At 45.7% G+C, this 21,403-nt stretch overlaps 1 long non-coding RNA gene across 1 annotated transcript in view; it reads left to right on the top strand.

The window, feature by feature from the left end:
* Positions 1-11,672: 11,672 nt before the first annotated feature.
* The window catches only part of LOC122442604, a 47,602-nt gene continuing 37,871 nt past the window's right edge, over positions 11,673-21,403 (top strand). Inside the window, exons 1-2 of the long non-coding RNA XR_006269673.1 lie at positions 11,673-11,810; positions 16,209-16,311. This is a non-coding gene — a long non-coding RNA (uncharacterized LOC122442604). The remainder of the gene's footprint in view (positions 11,811-16,208; positions 16,312-21,403) is intronic.

Genomic DNA, 21,403 nt, shown 5'->3' with positions numbered 1-21,403 from the left:
TTTAGGCTGTGGGATTCCATTTTTGCCAGTTTTCTAAACTCTGCCTCTGAATTTCCTGATTCCCAGACCATTAATATCCTGCCCCACATGATAGGGACTATTTTTAGAGATGATTCAAGAAGAACTTCCTCTCTCTCGCCTGCAGAAAGAGATGCTGACTGAGCACAAGGCTCCTTGCGGGTGGTCTGCGCCTCATGAAGACCTGGGTGATCTCTGGGCCCTGTGCTTACATTTAAAGACTGTTCAATAACATATCAAGGGCTGCCTTGGTGGCTCAGTGGTAAAGAACCCACCTGCCAATGCAAGAGATGTGGGTTACATCCCTGCTCCAGGAGGATCCTGCATGCTGCAGAGCAACTAAGCCTGTGCATCACAACTATTGAATCTGTGCTCTAGAGCCCAGGAGCCACAACAACTGAGCCCCTGTGCAAAAACTAGTGAAGCCAGAGTGCCCTGGAACCCATGCTCTGCAATGAGAGAAGCCACCCCAATGGGAAGCCTGTGCACCGCAACTAGAGAAAAGCTCCACACACCAAAAAAGACCCAGCACAGCCAAAATTAAATAAATTTGAAAAATAATGTATCAAACATGTTAAATACAACCCACAGTGACTATGATAGATGTATGCATATGTATACATATAACATACTCACATATATGTTGTATATATTTTTAATTGCAAAGTGTTTTTAACTGGCTTTAATAATTTTGCTTTTTAAAATAGTAGGATATGAACAGCACATATTATTTCTTGGTGATCTCCACACACTGTTGCAGAGGAGAAAATGCTACTTTCATTTTTCAAATGTAATGAAATTATTATAAATACTAAATTTACCAGTTAATGTAGCTGACATAATGGTTCGCTTTGTAGGCATTTAATTAAACTTGTATTCATTTTGATTATACAGGGTTTTTGTGGTTTTTTTTTGGTATACTTTGGAGCAAATTAATTTTCTTCCCTAGGATGCAAAGTTTTCCTGTGAGGATAGGGGTCAGTGGATAAACTGGATCTGCCTGGGCTCACCTTAAAGAGGCTTCCCATGTGGCGCTAGTGGTAAAGAGCCTACCTGCCAATGCAGGAGACATAAGAGGTGCAGGCTTGATCCCTGGGTCAGGAAGATCCCTTGAAAGAGGGCATGGCAACTCACTCCAGTACTCTTGCCTGGAGAATCCCATGGACAGAGAAGCCTGGTGAGCTATGGTCCACAGGGTCACAAAGAGTCGGACAAGACTGAAGCAACTTAGCATGCATGCTGAGGCTCACCTTTTAGGCCAGGTGGGTGGGCCCGGTCAGGCCCGGGGGGGATCAACAGCAGAGCCCACAGCTGGGGTAGGCAGACAGGCTGTGGGTTGTGGGCAGTGAGCATGGGATGGTCTCAGAGAAGAGGTGGCCATTTCCTGGGAGTTCGTGAAAATCAACTTTTCTGCCCTGTGGTGATAAGGAAAATGTCAGATTTAGCAGACTCTCAGAATTACAGCATTCTACTGAGTCTGACAAAAATACGAATCTGATGAATCATTTTATTTAATTATTTATTTATTTGGCCATGGCTCACAGCATGAGGGATTCTATTAATAGTTCCCTAACCAGGATTGAACCCATGCCCCTGCTGTGGAAGCTCAGAGTCCCAACCACTGGGACTACTACTAGGGAATCATTACAAAACGTCCTCTCACATGGTAGATCTTTATGAACTGTATGTACACACAAGCACAGACAAATCTGGAAGAATGTATCAATGACTAGAAACACTGATTATATCTAGAAAGCATAATTGTGGGGGCAGTTTCATTTTCTAAGTCACCCATATCAGTAATGTTTGAATTTTCACAATGATCGTGTAAATCCATCTCTCTCTCTTTTTAAAAGTATTTATTTCTCTAGCTGTGCCAGGTCTTAGTTGCAGCATGTGGGTTCTTTTTAGTTGAGACATGCTGGATCCTTAGTTGCTGCATGTTGAATCTAGTTCCCTGACCAGGCATCAAACCCAGGCCCCCTGCATTGGGAGCATGGAGTCTTAGCCACTGGACCACCAGGGAAGTCCTGTTAATCCATCTCTTTTATGTGATGAGTAAGCTCTGAAATGTGCCAGTTCACTCAAGATGCTTACCTTGAAACTTCAAAATAAAGTTTTTCCTAAAAAAATAAAGAGAATACTAGTGATATGTTCCAGGAGATTGAAAACAGCATGCCAGGAATGTCCTTTCTGTCATTGATTAAAAATCAACAGAAAATTACCCGTATGAACATATATTAATAATAATTTTTTTAAAAAAGGCCACCTGGCAAAGAACAGTGAAGCTGTAGGTGGTGGCTTTGATCTATAACCAGTAAGAATGTGTTTCTCATTTTTCTCCATTTTCAAGAACCTTGCTTCCAAAATATTTGTCATGGGTGACATTTCAGCCTTGGTCCTTTTAAAAAATTTGTGACTCTGCTGTTTGACAAGGTGAGATTTGGTTGAAAGGTGAAGCTGGAGATCATTTCTCTAAGGGCTGACAACTTTTTGGTGATAAAGCTTTGGCCATTTCTTCATTGAGGACCTCCCAAGGGTACATGCATGGCTAGTTGCTTCAGTTGTGTCTGACTCTTTGCAACCCTATGTACTATAGCCCACCAGTCTCCTCTGTCCATGAGATTCTCCAGGCAAGGATACTGGGGTGGGTTGCCATGCCCTCCTCCAGGGGATCTTCCCAACCTAGGGATCGAACCTGTCTTCTGCATTGCAGGCAGATTCTTTACCCACTGAGCCACTTGGGAAGCCCCCTCCCAAGGATATCAACTGACAGTTTCTAGTCCTGAGAGCTGTACAAGCTAACCCACCCACCCGGGGAAATATACATCACAAAGCATCATCTCCGAACACCCACAGGACACAGCCTCCAGGCTAACTGGGAGCCCATGGCACTTTGCATTATGCTATGATTGTCACCAGGCAAGTTTTTTAATTTGGTGGTCACAGAGAGGACCCAAAAAAGGGAGACAGGCACGTTACCCCAAAACAAGCTCTGTATATTTTAAAGGAATTAATTTCTTTGGCAATTTTTTTCTAAAATGTGTAGATGAATACTATGTACGTTGATTAATCAGAGGAAGTTCTGCAAATGAAAATTTCAAAGGAGAGGTTTCACCTCTGGGTGTCCAACTTTCCACTGATTGATAGGCTTATTCATTTATTTAGCATTGGCTGCCCCTAAAGGAAGGGCTGGGGGAGGCTGATGGAGCTAGTGGAGGAGACGTGTAGACAAGCCCTGTATGACTGTAAGGAATTCACAGTCTAGGGATTTCCCTGGTGGTCCAGTGGCTAAGACTCTGGCCTCCTAATGCCAGGGGCAGAGGTTCAATCCCTGGTCAGGGAATGAGATCCCACGTGCCACAGCAAGGATCAAAGATCCTGCATGCTGCAACCAAGACCTGGAGCAACCAAACAAAGAAATAGTAAAAACAAATATCTTAAATAAATTTCTGTTGTTGGTAAGCCACTTTGTTTATGGTGGTTTTTTTCCCTATAGCAGCCTGAACCAAGGCAGTATCGCTGCGAAATTATAGACTGAATGTGATAGTCATAATTTTTCTAATACCCATTACAATAAATGAAAACTATAAAAAGTGGCTGTACAGCATGCAGGATCGTGTTCCCCAACCTGGGATGGAACCTGCACCCCCTTAACCATCGAACAGCCAGGGAAGTCCCTAAAATACCAGCTCACATATCACCTTAAGGTATCTTGTGTGTCAGCCGCGGTGTGAACAGCACTTGAGGAAACACTGACTTTGCAGAGGAAGTTTGATACACATAATATGTATTAATAATCATATCCTAAAACAGGGCCCCATGGTCAGAAGGGTCCTGTATTGGGGGTTTAGTGCTCTGCTGTACATTGTCTTGAAGTTTCAAATTTCTTTTTAAGTTGAGATATAATTGACATATAACATTATGTTAGTTTCAGGTGATGCATGTTAGTTTCATAATGATTCTATATTTGTATATATTGCAGAATGTGCACCACGCTAAGTCTAGTTAACATCATTGTTCTTTGTTACTAGTTTTTTTTCTTGAGATGAGAATCTTAAGACCTTTATCAACTTTCAAATATGTAATACAGTATTATTAACTACAGTGACTATGCTGTACATTCCCATGGCTTATTTATTTTATAGCTGAAAGTTTAACTTTACTCATTCCTCCCACCCACGTTCCCACTCCACTCCCGCACTGTCCCACCTCTGGCCAGTCTGTTCTCTGTATGTGTGAGCTCAGTTTTGTGGGTTTTTTTTTTTGCTTTGGAATCTACGTGTTAGTGAGTTCATACAGTATTTGCCTTTCCCTATCTAACTCATTTCACTTGGCATAATGCCCTCAAGGTTCATCCATGCTGTTGCAAATGGCAGGATTTCATTCTTTTTATGACTAATATTCCATCATGTATCTATCTATAGATAGATAGGGGTAGATAGACAGAGACCACATTTTCTTTATTCATCTGTTGATGGACTCTTAGGTTGTTTTCACATCTTGTCTATTGTGAATAATACTGTAATGAACATAAGGGTACATGAAGTTTTTAATAATTTTATCTTTGAGTTCTTTTTTTAATTTTAAAAAATTTTGTGGCTGTGCCCCATGGTGTGTGGGATCTTGGTTCTCTGAGCAGGGATTGGGCTTGGGCCCTCTGCTTTTTAAAAAAATTTTAAATTTATTTTTGGCTGCATAGTGTCTTAGTTGTGGCCCATGGGCTTCTCTCTAGTTATGGCATGCAGGCTTAGTTGCCTTGTGGCACTGTTCCTGGACCAGGGATTGAACCTTCATCCCCTGCAGTGGTGGGCAGTCTTAACCACTGGACCACCAGAGAAGTCCCTTTGAGTTTCTGTTTTGTAAGTGAAGTCCAGTGAGACAGTGAAGCATGTCCCAGTGGCTTGGAGCCTTGTCTCACACACCACACCTCCTCCTCCCTAAGATGTGGTTTTGGCTGCCCACTCCTCCAACTACCTGTGTCCTAAGCTCTCCCAACTCCCTTTCTTACCTCTGCCCAGAAACCACTGCCCCTCTCGGCCCTGGTGGAGGGTTCTGGGCATATGGGTCCTGCTGTGTCTCAGGATAGGGGATGGGGGCGGCCATCTCTCTCCTGTGCTCATCATGGGCGACTCAGCTCAGGCAGGGCTCTTGCTCTCCCCTGATCCATGTACCTTGCACATCCCCCTTAGGATCACCTGTCTGCCAGGGGTCGGAGCACAGGCCCGCAGGAAGGGAGATGCATGGCTCTCCATGCTGATCAAGCAGCTATGGTGGGAGGGGAGTCAGACAACCAGTGATGTGTGAGCACCCAGTTGAGGAGAGCAGGTTGGCTGGATGCCTGTGAGCATCTGCCATCAATATCCCCAAGCCTGAGGGATCAATAACACTAAACAGAAAACAAAAACACCATGATATGTAGATGATCTTATTTGCAAAGCAGAAATAGAGACACAGACGTAGAAAACAAGCATATAGATACCAAGGGGGGAAGGCAGGGATGGGATGAATTGGGATTGACATATATGCACAATTTTTAAAAATTATTTATTTATTGCTGCATTGGGTCTTTGTTGCTGCCCGGACTTTCTCTAGTTATAACAAGCGAGGGCGACTCTCTGGTTGTGGTGCACAGGCTTCTCACTGTGTGGCTTCTCTTGTTGCAGAGCACGGGCTCTAAGCATGGGCTTTAGTAGTTGCGGTTTGCAGGCTCTAGAGCACAGGCTCAGTAGTTGTGACGTACTGGCTTAGTTGCTCTGACACACGTGAGATCTTCCTGGATCAGGGTCAAACCCTTGTCTCCTGCATTGTCAGGTAAATTCTTTACCACTGAGCCACCAGGGAAGCCCAAGATATATACACTATTGATGTTCAGTTGCACAGTCATGTCTGACCCTTTGTGACCCCATGGACTGCAGCATGCCAGGCCTTCCTGTCCCTCACCATCTTCCAAAGTTTGCCCAAGTTCATCAAGCCTGTTGCACTGGTGATGCCATCCAGCCATCTCATCCTCTAACGCTACTGATACTATGTATAAAATAGATAACTAATGAGAACCTACTGCATAGCACAGGGAACTCTACTTAATGCCTTTGTGATAACCAGATTGTGAAGGAAATAAAAAAAAAGAGGGGATGTATGTTAACATACAGCTGATTCACTTTACTGCATATATTGTAAAGCAATTACACTCCAATTTTTAAAAGAAAAAAATAAAACCATGACAGGTCAAGAAAGAGCTTTCAGCAGAGAAGAAAAACTTTATATTTTAGTACTTTTAACGATACTTTTTCTTTTTTTTTTTTTGAACAGGGGCTGCTATATTTTCCTTTTGTACTGAGCTCACAGGGCTTCCCATGTGGCACAGTGGTAAAAAAATCTGCCTGCCAATGCAGGAGACACGACATGCCCGTTCAATTCCTGGGCTGGGAACATCCCCTGGAAGAGGAAATAGCAACTCAATCCAGTATTCTTGCCTGGGAAATCCCATGGACAGAGGAGCCTGGTGGGCTATAGTACATAGTGTCGCAAAGAGTCGGACACAACTGAGTACTTGCACATGCACACACACACACACACACACGCACACACACACACACACACACACTCTGAGCCCACAAAACATGCAGCCAGTCCTGACCAAAGCAGCACCTGGGATGTCTTGCTGGGACCATGCAGGTAGTTTCTGGGGGGCACTGGGGGATGTTTGCTGGAGGCTGGAGGCTCCAGGGAAGCATCAAGGTAGATGCAGTCACTGCTTTGGGACTCGCAGTCAGATGGGATTTTAGACCTATAGGGCTGGGGCGAGGCAACTCCAGAGAAGGAGCAGAGGTGGAAACTCAGGGTCTGCTCCGGGGAATGCAAAGGCATGGTCTGGCTGGAGCACTAGTCAGGGAACAGGAACCATGGGAGATGACTCAGGAAGCGGGTGGGCTCCTGGAAACTGATCTCGGAAACTGGGCTTGGTCTGTGGTCACGGACAGGAAGACCCAGATAGTTTCTGATGAGGGAAACAATGGGAGTGAAATGTGATAATGGGGTTGGCAAAAGGGCCTAGAAAAGGAGATCTAAGGGAAGGGGCGAGATCGGGCCTCCTGTGTTGATCATACAAGTAACAAGTTACACTTTTTTTTCCAATTAAAAAAATTTATTTTTAATTTCTGGCTATGCTGGGTCTTTGTTGCTGCCAGTGGGCTTTCACTAGTTATAGTGAGTGCGGGCTACTCTCTAGTGGCGGTGGGCGGGCTTCTCATTATGGTGGTTTCTCTTGTTGCCGAGCATGGGCTCTAGGGCAAGCGGGCTCAGTAGCTGCACCTCTTGAACTTGGTTGCCCCAAGGCATATGGGATCCTCCAGGATCAGGGATTGAACCCCCATCCCCTGCACTGGCTGGCAAATCTCAACCACTGGACCACCAGGGAAGTCTCACACTTAAAAAGCATGTGTGTCTATTTATTTCTTTCGTAACAGGTCTTAGTTGTGGTGTGAGGGATACAGTGGGATCTAGTTCCCTGACCAGGAATCATACCCAGGCCACCTGCATTGAGAGTGCGGAGTCTCAGCCATTGGACCACCAGGGAAGTCCCCACAAGTTACACTTTTCTTTATAAACCCTGAGAGGTTAGGAACTGAACTGCAGCAAGAGGTAGCTCTATGAAGAGAGCATGAGACTAAAGGCAGGGTGGGGTGTTTCGAGAGTCCAGGGAGGAAAGAGGCCAGATGTATGTTATCCAGGCCAAGAAAGAAAGATCTATTCCAAGTCTCTCCAAACTTATTGGATCACACACTAATAAGATATTTTTGAGCACACACCCTAAGATCTGTATCTTATTTATGCATAAATTATGCACTTGCACAATTCTATTATGGTTGCTATGAAACAAAAGCAAAACCAACTTTTAAAAGGGTAACTGGGAAATTCCCTGGTGGTTCAGTGGTTAGGATTCTGGTCTTTCACTGCTGGGGGCCTGGGTTTGATTCCTGCTTGGGGAACTAAGATCCCAAAAGCTGTGTGAAGCAGCCAGAAATTTAAAAATAAAAGGAGTATAACCGAAAATGAGAATGGGCTTCCCTGGTGGCTCAGGAGTAAAGAACCCACCTGCCAGTGCAGGAGATGTGGGTTTGATCCCTGGGTCAGGAAGATCCCCTGGAGAAGGAAATAGCAACCTACTCCCGTCTGGAGAATTCTTGTCTGGAGCATTCCATGGACAGAGGAGTCTGGTGGACTATACAGTCCATAGGGTCGCGAAAGAGTCGGACATGACTGAGCAACTAAACAACAACAAATGAGGATAAAAAGAAGTTCTAAAGTCCTCTTTCAGCCCACAGTGGGCTGCCATCTTTTCTCTGTTGGAGCCCGGGGCCTGATATTATACCTAGACACTGCTTGTCTCTCTCTATGTTCCCTGTGGAAGCTCAGGACTGTCCTCCCAGATCTTCTCAAGTAGAAGGGGTCTAGGCAGTTTGTGTTTTCCATGTGTGTGAAGTGAGTTGTGTGCAGAGCTGCACAGAAGAGTTGGATGTGGGGGCAAAAGATGCTGACTTAGTTGAGTGTTAGAGAAATTCCTGGATGAGAAAGTCTCAGGGGATTCCCCCTAGCACCCTGTGGGCAGAAACTGTGGCCATTAGGTTACTAGGAGGATGCTGGGAATTTCAGTAACTCGCCAGAAGTCATACAACTCGGGCAGGAGTCATCCCCAGGTTTGGCTGACTCCAGAGCCCATGTCTACCCCACCAGGCTGCACCACTTCCCCTGGTCAACTTTGGCTCAGGTCTACATTTCTGGAGGAGCAAGTTGTTGGGGTTTTGCTCTGTTGCCTAGGGCTGGTTGTCTGGATGAGGAAGGCCAGTGGAGGAGGCCCTGCTGGGACCCTGCCCACACTTGCCAGGAACATCCATGTGCAGGCAGTCACCCCCATTCAGGGCTTTGTCCTGGGGTTCACCAGAAGTCAAGGGACATGGGAGGACATCTTCCGCATCCCTCTCTTCTCAGGTGGGACAAGTCTGAAGTATGGTCCCCATGCTCTCCTGGAGGATTCTTTACCACTGAGCCATCAGGGAAGCCCTACAATACCTCTGTACATTTAATTGCAAATCTGAAATCATTTGTCTTACGTGTCCTACATGTAATGTTTTTTGTTTTTTAATATGGAGACCCTGATCATTGTTGTGTCTGAGCCAGACCTCCAGAGGGACTGGGGTGCTGTAGAAAAGCAGTGTTAAGTTAAGGGGTGTCAGTCACTGTTGCTGGCATTTCTGAGCCACAGGCCTCCATTACGTCTTTGAGTTGGGCCTCCTTCTTTGGAAGGTGGGACTATCTAGGCGTTGGGGACAGAGTGATACTTCCTTTCTAGTACACCCAGCACATTTGCATGCTTTCTTTTTGCATCTTGAACATTTCTAGGAAGTGCTACAGTTTTGTTTTTCTTTTTAAAAATATTTCTTAAACTAAGGAGTCAAGCTGCTGCATTTCCACACAATTGAAATTTATTTGCATTCAGCACAGGTTGTAAGAAACCCGGTTTCTGCTGTAGCTTCCTGTGTTTGGGACGCACACCTGGGGAGGTGAGGCTTCTGGGAAGAGCTGCTGGCACTCACCAGGAGCCAGAAATTTACCTCAGAAGCTTTTGCTCAGTGTCCTGTCATGCTCCTTGGTTGACCCGTCCCAACAAGTCAGCTCTGTGTAGATCCAACTGTTGACATTTTAAGCCCAAGACATATTTCCCAACATGCCCCACATTTAAGATATATATTTAATACCTCTTGGAAGGGTGACAGAAGGCTCAAGCTGGGTGTCCCTGAGGGCTGAGGGACAGGAAGATCCTAGACTCCAGGAATATCAACTTCCTTCTTGTCTGAGCTGTGGCAGCTCCTCTAGGTGGTGTTCCCCCCATGACTGTAGGCTTTGCTTTCCTCTCATCCGGTTCTTCCATCTGAATCCTAGTCCGAGAGGATGGTGTTTAAAATCCTGGATTTGCCTTAAGGTGGCGCAGTGGTAAGAAACCTGCCTGACAAGCAGGAGATGCAAGAGATGCAAGTTTGATCCCTGAATTGGGATGATCACCTGGAGTAGGAAATGGCAACCCACTCCAGTATTCTTGCCTCAAAAATCTCATGGAATTAGCCTCCAACTAATAAAAATAAATGGAAAAAAAAATTTTCATGAACAGAGGAGCCTGGATGGCTTCAGTCCGTGGAGTTGCAAAGAGTCAGGCATGACATAGCAACTAAATACAGACACAGAATTGGGACTAAGGGGAGGCAAATGAGGAAGCCAGGGCACAGAGTTAGGAGGCATTTGTTTTCAGAGTTGGGTTCCTCACCTGCTTTACCCTAGTCCCAGCTCTGGCTGCACAACAAATTACTCCAAAGTTGGTAGCTTCTCTTGTGGCTCAGACAGAAAAGAATCTGCCTGCAATGCGGGAGACCAGGTCTGATCCCTGGGTTGGGAAGATCCCCTGGAGAATGGCTTGACTACCCACTCCAGTATTCTTGTCTAGAGAATTCCATGGACAGAAGAGCCTGGCGGGCTACAGTCCATGGGGTTGCAAAGAGTGAGTGAGTGACTAAGCATGCTCACACATTTGCCTGTAGGAAAGTCTTGGTTTTACCTCTTCTATGAAGTGAGAACTCCAGCCTCTTACTCCTAGAGTAAATGTAGGGTTAAATTAAATGAGAGATCCTGGGAAAGCTCTCACAGGGAGGCTTACCCTCAGAGGAGTGGGCTACCCCAGAAGGCGAGGCCGGTGACATGTGTTCACCACCTCAGTGTTAATATCTGTAAATGGTGATGGTTACGTTTCACTCACAAGGGAATTTTTTTTTCCTTTTTCAAAATCTTTATTGAATTTATTACAGTACTTCTTCTGTTTATGCTCTATGTTTTTTGGCCATGAGGCATGTAGGATCTTATCTCCCTGGCCAGGGATTGAGCCAGTACACTTTTCACTGAAAGACCAAATCTTAACCACTGGACTGCTAGGGAATTCCCTCAAGGGATTCTTGTGAAATGCAAATAAAATATTCCACGTAGAAAGTCCCTCCCAGTAAGTGGTGGCAATTAGTTCCCCGTTGCTGACAATTGCTCTAGAAGCATCTCTTGTCCCACCTAACCCCAGAACTATGTGAACGGTGAGATTTGTGAGTCAGCCATTCTTGGGAAAACTAATGGATACTGAGGACCAACCTAGTGTGAAGGACTGGGGATCAGAGGTGGAAGTGAGTGATGAGACACCTTGGCGTCTTTAAGGAGCTGGCAGACAGACCAGAGGAGAAAGACAGACTGGTCCTCACCATCAACAAATGCTAGGAGAAGGTGTGCAAAACAGTGTGGTATTGCAGGATGGTGGGACCCTCTCCCAGGGCCCAAGAGCAGGCTCTTGTCTAACACTCAGAAATGAATTGTTTGAGGAGACGTGTGTGCTGACAAAAGGAGAGACTTTATCGGGAAGAAGCGCCCAGGCTGAGAACAGCAGGGTAAAGGAACCCAGAAAGACTACATCTGCCATGTGGCTCACAGTCTCAGTCTTACAGTAATGGGGTTAGTTTCTGGGTTGTCTCTGGCTAGTCATTCTGACTCAGGGTCCTTCCTTGTGGCGAACGCATGGCTCAGCCAAGATAGATTTCAGTGAGAAGGATTCTGGGAGGCTGGTAGGACATATGGGCTGGTGTCTTCTCTCCTTTTGACCTTCCCCACGCTCCAGGTGTTTGGGAAGAGAGTGACGAGGATATCTGAGCAAGAAGTCACCTGGAGATGTGCAGGGAAGCTGTGCGGCTTGAAACAGAAGACGTGAGGTGAGGCTGGAGAAGTGCCAGGGTTTGGCTTTGTTCCAGCATCGCTGACAGAACAGCAAGGTCCCTGCCCTTCCCCGTTCTCTCTCTGTCTAGTGTCTGGGAGCCGCCACCCTGAGAAGAAAGAGTAAAGCAAGGGGACAGGGAGACAGGGGCAGGGGTAGGCTTGACACTTCTTGATAAAGAGCAATCAGAGAAGTCCTCTTCGATAAGGTGACATCAAAAGTAAAGGAGCGTGTGACAATCTGGGAGAAACTGTCCTAGGAAGAAGGAGCAGGAAAATGAAAAAATCCTAAGACAAGAATGTGCTCAGTGTATCCAACAGGGGCCAGTGAAGCTGAAGCAGAGTGATGTGGGTAGGAAGGAAGAGATGAGGTCAGTGGCTTGGTGGAGACCAGATAATATAAGGCCTGTGGGCCATTGTAAGGACTTGGGCTTTTTTAGGGGGTGGTGCTGAGTGGCATGTGGGACCTTAGTTTCCCAACCGGAGATTGAACCCACACCCCCTCTATTGGGATTGAGGAGTTTTAACCACTGGACGGCCAGGGAAGTCCCAGAAATCGGGCTTTGGTTTCATACGAGATGAGAAGCCACAGGAGGGTTTTGGGCAAAGGAGTAATTTGATCTCACTTGAACTTTAAAAGGTTTTCTTTAGTTATTTGAATGGATGGTAAAGATGAGGGCAGGGACAGGGAGACAAGGTAGGAGGCTCCAGCGATAATTCAGGTGAGAAATGGTCATGGCTTGGACCATGTTAGAAGCAGTGAAAAGGAGCACTGGGTTCTGATGTATTTTGAAGGTAAGCCAACATGATTTAGTAATTATTGTATGCAGGACATGATAGGAAGAGAGGAATCAAGGATAACTTCCAAGGGTTGTTTCGCCTGAGCAACTGGAATTGTCTTTTTCAAGGATGAAGAAGGTCAGGAGAAACACTTTGGAGGGATAGAAGATGGTCAGTCTGGAATGTCCATTCGACGTTCAAGTAGAGAGGTCACGTTGTAAGTTGGAGATAGAAGTTTGCAATTCAGGGGAGAGGTTTGGGCTGGAGATCTAACTCTAGGAGTCATTCAGTCCCTGAGAACTGGATGAGGCAGTATGGAGTGGTAGAGGGAAAGGCCAAGGGCTGAATCCTGGTGTGTCCCAGTGTTTAGGGTCGGAGAGATATGAAGAATTGGCCAATGAGGTTGAAGAAAATCCGGTGGGGGAGAGTGCATGTCCACACCAGGAGTGTGTCAGGAGGGTCGGGTGAGTTGCTCCATCAAAAGGTCAAACAAGATGAGGTCAGAGAATCACCCATTAGATTTGGCAACAGAAGGTCCTCAGAGGTCTTGACACAAGCTGTTTCAGGGAAGTGAGGCAGCAAAGCCAGTAACGTTAGAGTTCCAGCAGGAGGGGAGAAGAGGAATTGGCGATAGTAAATGGATAATTGTCTTAGGGGGAGCAGAGAAAGGAAATAGTGGGAAGTGGGATGAGAGATAAAGAGAGAGACCTCTGTGTTGTTTTGTTTCTCCATCTTGTCACTGAATAGGCCAGCTGTGCTCAGATTCTGCCAGGCACATACAACAGAGGATGTGGGTGTGGACAGGAAATTCTGTAATGATGAGCTGTGAATTCTACGTTGGGTCAGAAGGGGAAAGAGGCAAGGAAGGGGATAGTTATCAATGAAAACATGGTTGAGTCAGAGACTGTAGGTCTCAACTGGAAGAAGAGGTTACTGGAATCTAAGAGGAGTGAGCTGGAAAGACAGTGTGTGGTGGCTGGAGAGTGGGCCACCAGCAATGAAGATAAGGAAGAGCTGTAGTCAGTGGGGGTGACAGGTTCCAGGGTATGAAGGTGGGAGGGAGTGCTAGGGTTGGAGGTGTCACGGTCAGGAGTGGAGAGTAGGTCATGACCTGAAAGGACACTGCATGCTTGTGTCCCCTCAATTCTTTTCTTTAAGATTTATTTACTTTTTAAATTTATTTACAACTGCCCTGGGTCTTTGTTGATGTGCGTGGGCCTTCTCCAGTTGCAGCCAGTGGGGTCTCCTCTCTACTTGTGGTGTCTGAGCTGCTCATTGTAATGGCTTCCCTTGCTGTGGAGCATGAGCTCTAGGCACTTGGGCTTCAGTAGTAGTGGCCCACGGGTTTAGTTGCCCCGAGGCATGTGGAATCTTCCAGGACCAGGTACTGAACTCTAGTCCCCTAACACTGGAAGGTGGATTCTTTACCACTGGACCACCAGGGAAGCTCTCCCTTAAATTCTCACGTAGAAACCTAGTCCCCAAGGTGATGGTGTTAGGAGGTGGGCTTTGGAGAGGTGATTAGGTCATGAGAGTGGAGCCATCATGTGTGGGATTAGTGTCCTTGTAAAGAAGACCCAGAGCATTCCCTTGCACCTTCCACGAAATGAGGACACAACAGAAAGATGGCCTTGTTCTAGGAGCCAGGAAGTGGGTTATCATCTGTGTGTGGCTGGATGGTTTGACTTTCCAGTGTCCAGAAATGTGAGAAATAAATTTTTGTTGTTTATAAGCCACTCAGTCTGTGGTCCTCTGTTACATCAACCCAGACAGACAAAGTCACTGGGATGTGGAGAGGATCTTCTATGTGGGTGTTGAAATCATCATGAGATAAATAAAAGTAGTGTTGGAGATGGAACTTCCCTGGTGGTCCAGTGGTTCAGGGGCTTTCCAGGTGGCACTCATGGTAAAGAGCCCACCTGCCAATGCAGGAGACATAAGAGACACAGGTATGATCCCTGAGTCAGGAACATCCCCGGGAAGGAGGTCATGGCAACACACTCCAATATTCTTGCCTAGGGAATCCCATGGAGAGCGGAGCCTGGTGGGTTACAATCCATAGGATCACAAGCAGCTGGACATGACGGAAGCAACTTAGCAGGCAGGCCAGTGGTTAAAATTCCCAAAGCAGGGGCCTGGGGTTTGATCCCTGGTCAGGGAACTAGATCCCACATGCTACATCTAAAGATCCTGCATGCTGCAACTTAGACCTGGCACAGCCAAAAACAAAAAAGAAAGTAAAGAAAAGTCATGCTGGAGAAAGTGAATGTGAACTCAAAACCCTCATGGAGCCTGGGGTCAGCACGTGCTGGCAATAAGCAGAGGGGTCAGTAGTGAAGTTTGATGAGATTCAAAGGGCGATTTAACTGGGTGGTTTTTTAGGAAGGAAGGAGGGAGAATGGTTTGGAAGCAGCATTGAGGAGCTAAGATGACATTGACCTTCCCTCCCCTGAGACCTGAGGTCTGAGAGCTGGAAAGCGAACAGGACTTGACTGGCTGCAGGAAACTAACAGCCACTCAAGGAGCATTTTCTGAGCCTCCGACTCAGTTTTCTACATCTCATTTTCACATCATCTAAATTGCTTGAGAGGTGGTACTTTCTGAACACACATGTGATACTAACATTGGAAGTCCCACCCCAAACAACAATTACCCACCCACATAACATTAGGACGGTTTTTCTCCTGCATTTACCCAGTAGGTATATATATAGCTGTCATCTTCAGAGCTCGTATTTTTAAATGACCTTTAAAAATCTTGTTTATGAAAACACACCACTCTTTTTGTGGTGAGGTCTTATCCCCAGGGAGACTCACTCTATTTGTGTTTAAAGTTTTTTGCCTATTTTTTTTCACCAGTGTCATCAGAATACCTTTATAAGCAGACAAACTAACACTGGTTGAGGTCATTGCAGGCTAAAGCAGTCTCTCCAGACAGTTGTCATCACTTAAGCAGAGGAAGGAAGAAAGAAAGGAGGGAGGGAGGGAGAAAAAAAAGAGGGAAGGAAGAGGGAATGAAGGAAGGGGTAGGAAGGAAGGAAGGCAGCATACAAGCAAGGACTCCAAAGTAAGACTCCTTGGAGTTAGTCTTTTCTGGGGAATCATAGAAAAAACATCCTTGCCTTATATTCATCCATCTTTGGTGCTCATTTTTATAGGCTCAGTGTCTAGAACAGTGCCTATTCGAAGAATGAATTATTACTATTGGTGCAGTGGTAAAGAATCTATCTGCCAAAGCAGGAGATGCAGGAGACTCGGATTTGATCCCTGGGTCAGGAAGATCCCCTGAAGTAAGGAAATGGCAATCCACTCCAGTATTCTAGCCTGGAAAATTTCACGGACAGAGGAGCCTAGTGGGCTACAGTCCATGGAGTCACAAAGAGTTGGACATAACTGAACACACGGCACAATGATATTGCCTCCTAGCAAGGATTCCTTCTTGGCCCTTAGGACCTTGTGCCTATGGTCCTGAGAGAAATATCTTCTCCCCAACACCCACCCCATTCCCTATGTCTGCTCAGTTGCTGAGCTCTAACTTGCTTCTTTTCTCCTCCAACATGTGTGTTCAGAAGTTCTTTGGCTTTTATTAAATGCAACTCTCCTGTTAATCCATTACAGAACTCCATCTCGCGCCAGTCACACGCTGGCTCTGGACCCCGCTGGGCAGAGGGCCAGGTGTGGAAGAAAGTTCTCCCCGTCAGTGATGAAGTATGGTTAAAAGGTGAGATATTCACTGCCGGATGCAAAAACTCCAGAATGTTTTCCATCTGCATTGAGGAACCTGGTGATGGAGTTTGGAGGCCATCTCAACTGGGAGGGATGAGAGTCAGGAGCTATAATAGAAAGATGTAAATAGGGCTTCTGGTGGCTCGGTGGTAAAGAATCCACCTGCCAATGCAGGAGACATGGGTTCGAACGCTGGTCTGGGAAGATCCCACATGTGACAGAGCAGCTAAGCCCATATGCCACAGCTACTGAGTCCACACCCCATAAAGCCCATGCTTCACCACAGGAGAAGTCAACACAATGAGAAGCCTGTGCACTGCAACTAGAGGGTAGTAGCCTCTGCTTGCTGCAACTAGAGAAAAGCAACAGAGTCCCAGCCATAAATAAATAAGTGATATTTTTAAAAACAGAAAGATGTCAATAAAACATAACTGAGGGCAGTCAGAGAAGCTGGGTCTGGACAGGAGGAGGAGAAAATAAACTGTGTTGCTAAAAGCCTCTCCAACCTTCTATGCCCCTAACCCTATCTCTCTCTCCAGGAAGCCTGTCAGTGAAAATTCAATGAACTATCAAGTTAAGAAGGAAAAAAGGGAAAGACTTCTCAGGCAGTCGAGTGGTTAAGACTGTACTTTCATTGCAGGGGGAGTAGGTTCGACCTCTGGTGGGGAAACAAAGATCCCGCATGCCACACTCAGTGTTACCAAATATAGGGGACAAAAAAAGAAGAGAATTTTACTTGAGCCAAACTCAGGATTGTAACCTAGGAAGCAGATTCTCAGAAAGCTCTGAGAACTGTTCCACTTGTTAGAAGTCAAAGGCACAATCATACACATCTTTGAATCAAAACATTACACATTAAAATGACATATTGCTATTTTACATAAAGTTCATCAAGGATACATAGTCCAAGTAGCTAGGTACAAAGCAAGCAGCAAGTCACCTTGCTGCTCATGACCTGCTACAGAGCTGGGAAAGAACCTTCCTTTAAGAAGTAAACCAGTGCTGTGATGACCTAGAGGAGTGGGATGGGGTTGGAGGTGGGAGGGAGGCTCAAGAGGAAGGGGACATATGTATACCTGTGGGTGATGCATGCTGATGTATGGCAGAAACCAACACAGTAGTGTAACTATCTTTCAATTAAAAATAAATAAATTATAAAAATAATAAATATAACAAAAAAAGAAGTTACATGGCTAACATCAGAAGAAAGAAAAAAAATGCATCTTGTATGTCAGATCAGGCCCCCCATTTTTAAGGAGTTCTGGTTAATGGGTTATGCAGATACACACTGTAGATTAGGGGGAGAGGGGGCCCAAACACACAGAAAATTTTAATTTTTTTCTTGTCCTATCTTAAAAATATAAATTTTATTTCAGCAAGCAATTGTCTGGAGTAGAGTTGGCTCTGAGAGTTCTGAGATTGCACATTCTGATAACACATAATGAGTTTCTGAAAAGTGAAAGTGAAAATGTCAGTTGCTAAGTTTTGCTCAATTCTCTGCCACTCCATGGACTGTAGCCCCTCAGGCTCCTCTGTCTATGGAATTCTCCAGGCAAGAATATTGGAGTGGTTGCCACTCTCTTCTCCAGGGGATCTTCCTAACCCAGGGAGTGAATCCAGGTCTCCCACATCACACAGACAGATTCTTTACCATCTGAGCCACCAGGGATGCCCCAAATCATACTTAGGTGGTTGTTGTCAAGGAAATATATGGCTCATTTTGCAGCCTCCTGTGGGATTGGGTAGCTTTGTTTGGTTCCACGAAGCACTGTTTCAACCATGAAGGCACAGGGCTATGGTTTGGGGAAGAGTCCTCACAAGCCATCCCATTGGCTCTTGAGTGTATGATACAATCCTCATCTGATGACCAAAGTGCTTATGTTCTCCAGCAGATGAAGAGGAGAAACTTTCAGAATGAGGCTCTACAAGCCCTTTTGAAGATGCCCTAGGAAACATCAATCAATAATAATGATGCGAAGGGACTTCCCTGGTGGTCCAGTGGTTAAGAATCTGCCTTCCAATGCAGGGGACATGGGTTGAATCCTGGTCAGAGAACCAAGATCCCACATGCCTCGGAGTAACAGGAGAAGCCCATGTGCCTCAACAAAGGGCATTCATGTTGCAATGAAAATCCAGTGCAGCCTAAAATTTAAAAAATAATAAAAATTAAAAATCAATAATAATAGGGTTGGAGAGGCAAGTGTTCTTCCCATCTCTACACCTGTGTTTCTGGAGTCTGGGAATTCCTGAGACCTCCACAATGCACTCAAGGCTAAAAGTGAAAAAAAGTGTTAGTCACTCAGTTGTGTCCAACTCTTTGTGGCCCAATGGACTGTAGCTCACCACTCTCCTCTGTCCACGGGATTTCCCAGGCAAGAATACTGTAGAGGGTTGCCATTTCCTTCTCCAGGGAAATCTTCCCGATCCAGGGATCAAACCCATGTGTCCTGCTTGGCAGGCAGATTCTTTACCACTGAGCTGAGACAAGTACAACTTTAGCATAAAAAAGTAGAGAAGAAATGCTGGCAGGAGGTTTACTCTTTGTATAATATATTGAACATCTAATGCTATAGATGTACTGCCACAAAGCTGATCCTTATAAGACCTAGTCAAACCCACCATCCCACCTCTTACCTCTCCTTGCTCATTACCAGCCATGGAACCAAACATGGCTGGGAAGGACCTGCCATCCATACTGGAGGCCAGGCACAGTGGGAAGCATGTAAAAAGGACCCAGGGGCTGGAGGTGTGGGGAGAGTAAGAAGTAGGGACTCCAAAGGAAAGAGAAGGTGGTCTATGCTTGTGGACACATCAAGAGCTCTGAGTTTTCCACGCTGGGACACATTTTCCATAGGGACACATTGAGTGGGATGGAGGGGTCACAGCAAACCCTGATACTCTGTGGCTTCTCTGGGAGACACCAGAAGTCGGGGGTCCTGGGAGCCCCTGGCATGATGGAGGCCAGGTGGAAAGGTGGTTTGGCTTGTGCCCTGGGCCACTGCTCCCTTCACAGCAAGAGCCCGAGTTGGGGTTACTCTGACCTTGTTGACTGCCTGCTGGGTGCCAGGTACTCTCACACACGTTGTTCCCCAGCTGAGAGAAGCCACGTCCCCTGGCCAAGTTTCCATGGCAAGTGACATAACAGGGCAGCGGCTGAAGTCAGGTTGATGTCTGTACTGCAGATGAAGCCTTCTTTCTTTCTTCCTTCCCTTCCTGCCTCCCTTCTTTCCTTCTTTTCTTCCTCTCTTCCTTCCTTCCTTTCTTTCCTTCTTTCTTTCACAGACTGAAGCCCACCTCTGAGACCCTGTCACACCTGCCAAGTCCTCCAGTCCAGCTGCTTTCCTGCCTGGCTTGCACGTGTGGAGGGTGAATCCATTTCACATCCCTCTCGGATTTGTTCCATGCTGCCAAACATACCACACCTATTGTGTTCACTTTGGCATTCTGTTGAAGGCAAAAAATAAAAAATGTTGGATGAAAGCTGGGAGAATAACCAAAAAAAAAAAAAAACCCACATTCTTGATGCAATTTCTTCTTTTCATCCTATTTCCTCCTTGGCAAAGACCTTGAGCACAGATCAGCAGTCCCTTTGGGAAAGGCAAGGTTAACAGACACTGTCCACACATATGTGCTCTTATTTGTTCCCTTCTCAAACCTTGTTGTGCCAACGAGGCACCTGCAGAGCCTGCTAAAACACTGCTGGCCCCCCACCTCCAAACTGAAGTTTCAGTAGGTCTGGGTTGAGGTGGGGAAGAATCATCATTTCTTTTTTTTTTTTGGCTGCACTGAGAGGCATGCAGAATCTTAGTTCTATGACCAGTGATGGAACCTGTGCTCCCTGCAGTGGAAGCTGAGTCCTAACCACTGAACCACCAAGGAATCCCTGGAATCATAATTTCTGACAAGCTCCCATATGTATATAATGGGGTTCAGGATGTGCATACATTCTCATTTGCTAAGTCATGTCCGACTCTTTGCCACCCCATTGAGTGTAGCTTGCCAGACTCCTCCATTCATGGGATTTCCCAGGCAAGAACCCTGGAGTGGGTTGCCATTTCCTTTTCCAGGGGATCTTCCCAATCCAGGGATTGAACCCAAATCTCCTGCTTTGCAAGTATTCTTTACCACTGAGCTACCTGGGAAGCCCTGGGTTCAGGACATACTACCCTAAAATATTGCACTTTGACATGTTGAATACCTTAAACTGAGTCTGAGAAAACGGTAGAAACGGGCAGGTCATTCTGATCACTGCCCACTTCTTGCCTGAAACAAGTCATGAAACTCCCATGTGAAAGGTCCCTAGGAAGAAGGAATACATTCTCATCACCAGAGACAGGGAACCAGGGCCAAGAAATCTGTACAAACACTGTTAAATCAACTCTTATCTTCCTAGCTAATTCTTTACCACTTACTGCCCCTAGCCCCAACCTCTTTGTTTTGTCAAATCTTCACAAATTATTTCTTTGTCTAAGGACATAGAAGTTCTTGCTCTGGTCACTTCTTTGTGTTTTCATTCTCTTGTGAAGGCTCCACGTGCACATAAAAGTTCAATAAATTTTGTATGAGTTTAATTTCCTGTTAATCTGTGTTTGTCCATTTAATTTCCAGATCCAGTCAGGGTGAACCCTAAGAGGGTTGAGGAAAACTTTCTCCTCGTCCACACATTGGCTGTTAGCAAGTTTACTGAGTGGCCCCGCCTTAGGTCAGTTATAAGTGGACCCTCTTGCGTCCTGGCTGGATTTGTCTGCCAGTGCTGGGAGAATGAATAATTTTCTAGATTGTCTTGAGGGCTCCTGGGAAATGTGGTTCCTTAGGGTGTTACTCTCACCCAGGAATACCAGACTATTTTCACCTTTCTTTTCTTCAACAAACTTGCTGAACAATCATTTTGCTGAGACCATACCTGAAAAGGTTTGTAAGAAAACAATAGCTGTGTTTGACCCAGATCTTAAGACTTGAGGTTGGACATGCATATTAGTTTCCTTATTAGTGAAATACAAAAAAATTCTACTACCTAACTGTTAGGATTAAAGTCACAAATAGTAAGTGAAGCACCAGAGCCCAAATCTGGCTTCTCAGAATCTCAG

This window comes from Cervus canadensis, chromosome 5, assembly GCF_019320065.1.
Source record: "Cervus canadensis isolate Bull #8, Minnesota chromosome 5, ASM1932006v1, whole genome shotgun sequence".
NCBI classification, from domain to species: domain Eukaryota; kingdom Metazoa; phylum Chordata; class Mammalia; order Artiodactyla; family Cervidae; genus Cervus; species Cervus canadensis.
Note: the sequence above shows the minus strand (reverse complement) of the source record. Positions and strands in the feature narration are given on the sequence as shown.